Here is a 3,412-nt window from a genome sequence, read left to right as displayed (position 1 = left end):
GGCGGCATAGAGCCGGGCAGGGGGAGCCGGGAGCTGTCAGTACTGAATAAAAAAAAAAAAAAGCCCATACAATGAATGGGCGGCCTGTGATTGGCTGAGCGCTCTCTCAGCCAGTCAGCAATTGGCTGAGAGAGCGCTCAGCCAATCACAGGCTGCCCATTCATTGTATAGGCTTTTTTTTCTAGCACTGACAGCTCCCGGCTCCCTCTGCCCGGCTCTATGCCGCCTGTGTCCCCAGCCCCCCCTGCTCCCACCAGCAGCCCTGCTCTGTAGCCCCCCCCCCCCCCTGCTCCCCAGGTTTTTTACAAGTGATAAATCGAGACGATTTATCACATGTAAAAAATGGCACATCAAGTGCCAATCTAATCAAGCTCCCCCGGGGAGCAGCCGGGGAAGTCGGGGGCGACTTGTCCTAAGGACAAGTCGCCCTAGTGTATGGGGGCCTTTATACTGTGTATCCACTAGAACTACCCTACAGTGATTAAGCTTACTAGATGTTTCCTTATTGTACTGTCCAATTTTATAAACTATTGCCTTGAATTCAGATTAGAAACAGAACATGATGTACAGATCTATTTTGTCTAACCTTGTATGTGTTTTGTTGTCTTATCAGGGCAATTCTTGGATTAAGTGTTTTATAAAGGTACTTATAGTGGCCTAACAGTATTATTAGACTTTAGGGATTCAATTATACAAACCAATTTTATCCAATGCAATGTGGGATTCATTTAATTCCTAATAAATAGCTTTTATATTTTCTGCTATGTGTACCTTTCTTATTTATAGGTTGTTTAAGTTTTTTTGTCTAATACTTATAACTTTATATGATGGGCAGTACGGATGGTGTAATGGTGAGCATTCCTGCACTGAGGTCATGGGTTCGATTCCCACCATTGCTCTAACTGTGCAGCATTGGTATATTCTTCCCGTAGTTGCATGGGTTTCCTCCCACACTCCAAAAATATACTGGCAGGCTAAATAACTCTAGAATGTCTCTGTGTACATGTGGTAGGGAATATAGATTGTAAACTCCACTGGGGCAGTGACTGATGTGAATGTTCAAATATTCTTTGTAAAGCGCTGCAGAATATGTATGCGCTATATAAGAAACTGTAAATAAATGATGGAGAGTAAACACATATCCACAGGAAAGACTACCAATATTACACATATATTTTTTTTCCAAATCCAATGCTTGATTTATAACTAGTATCTGACTAGATACCTGTGTTCACCTGACCTAAACAGAACCACAATTATGCAGTGTAAAGTAGAATATCTAGTAAGTAATTTTTCCCTTTCATCAACTGAGCACAGTTGCTTGAAAAGCAACAATTGTAATGGGTTGGGTGACATTTAGAGAGACTTTGATTGGGTACACACTGGCCGATAGATCGCTGAATCATTGGCCAGTGTGTACTAGCGATACGTCTGAATAGCATTGTTCAGATATACTGTGTGCAACACAGCCAATGTATTAAAATATATTATTATCCTTTATTTATATGGCGTCACAAGGGTTCCACAGTGCACAATTAGAGTATACATAATCAAAACCGGAAAACACTAGACCAGGCATGTCGAACGTTGGCCCTCCAGATGTTGTGAAACTACACATCCCAGCATGCTTTGCCATAGTTTTGCTATTAGAGAATGCTAAAACTACTGCAAAGCATGCTGGGATGTGTAGTTTCCCAACATCTGGAGGGCCAACGTTGGACATGCCTGCACTAGACTAATGGTGTGTACACGCGGTGAGATTTCCTAGCTATTCAACTTAATATTCAAGTGCTATGCAATCTTTGCTAACTCTGTGCTATTTACATACAATTCATACAATCAACATTAGATTTGCACTGTATAGTCATTGCTGCGCTGTGTATCTGGGTTTTGATTTGTGCGGTCACGGGAGCATGCATTGGGATTGCAAGGAAAATAACCTGTTCGATCTGCATACGATCTTGATTATATAGTAAAGATCGGTACTTGTGAGTTATCTGGGCGTCCGATTTGGGTACTTACGATTTGCATGCGATTTACGATTTGCATGCGATTTAGCATGCGATTTGCATAAGATTTGCTATTCATTTCATTACCCCACTATCCCCAAAGTGTGTCTATCAACGTGAACCCGAAGCGTGGCGAGCGCAGCGAGCCCGCGAGGGGCGGCGGTACGCGTCCTCCGACCTTTTCATGCCCTACTATCCACTAGGGTACCTCCGACCTTTTCATGCCCTACTATCCACTAGGGCGTGGAGTGAGAATAGAATAGTGTGGCGAGCGCAGCGGACACCTGTGAAGCCCGCAAGGGCACGCGGATACCTGTGAAGGTGTCCGCGTCCCCTCGCGGGGCTCGGCTCGCTGCGCTCGCCACACTATTCTATTCTCACTCCACGCCCTAGTGGATAGTAGGGCATGAAAAGGTCGGAGGACACGTACCGCCGCCCCTCGCGGGCTCGCTGCGCTCGCCACGCTTCGGGTTCACGTTGATAGACACACTTTGGGGATAGTGGGGTAATGAAATGAATAGCAAATCTTATGCAAATCGCATGCAAATCGCATGCGATATCGCACCAAAATCGGACGCCCAGATAACTCACAAGTACCTAAAGATCTAATGTCAATGTGTACACAGCATTACAATTTAAAATAATACAGGACAAGTACAAGGTAAGCAATTATGTTGCAGTAATCGGCTTTGGTGCAGTCGAAGACTACTGAAGTAAGGACGGATAAGCACATGAGGTAAGAGGTCCCTGCTCGTGAGAACTTACATTCTAAAGAATTGGCAAATTCTGCGGTTTGTGCAGGCAGTGGAATATTGGTGTAAATAAGAATATCACCAGCACCAAAAGCCAGTGGTGGTTATAAGCTTAACTACAACTGTATATACTCCTGCCTAGTTCTGGTGTCAGTCCCCACTGATTAGGCAGCATGTATTCAAACATGGTACACACTGGTCTGTTTATCTCAGCAGATTAATTGAACGGCCGATAAATTGGCCAGTGTGTACGCACCTTTAGTCTTGGGTTGTTCGCTGTCATACTAAGCAAATCCATGCACATGCAAAAAAAAAAAAAAAAACTTCTAAGTGGGGAGGGAACAAGGAGCAGAAGGGTCAAAAGGCCACTCTGAGATGCTGCTGGAAGATTATGTTCCAGCAGTGGTTTGACTGGTAGGTGCAAGTGTAAACATGTCAAGGAAAGCCCATCCTGGTATATAGTCACATCGTATGTGAACATTCTAGGCAAGAGATTAAAGTTTATTCTCTTATCTTCATTTTTTTCCTTCTCGTTCTTTTACAGTATGGGGAAAAAAAGTGTTCAAAAGTAATACGAGAATTTTTATTTCATGATCATGTTACAATAAAATTACCATGACCCATAAGGTGATACAAGGCACTTGCTATTTA

The sequence above is a fragment of the Crinia signifera genome, chromosome 6, assembly GCF_055691185.1.
Source record: "Crinia signifera chromosome 6, ASM5569118v1, whole genome shotgun sequence".
NCBI classification, from domain to species: Eukaryota; Metazoa; Chordata; class Amphibia; order Anura; family Myobatrachidae; genus Crinia; species Crinia signifera.
The sequence above is the reverse complement of the archived record's forward strand: the minus strand, read 5'-3'. Positions refer to the sequence as shown.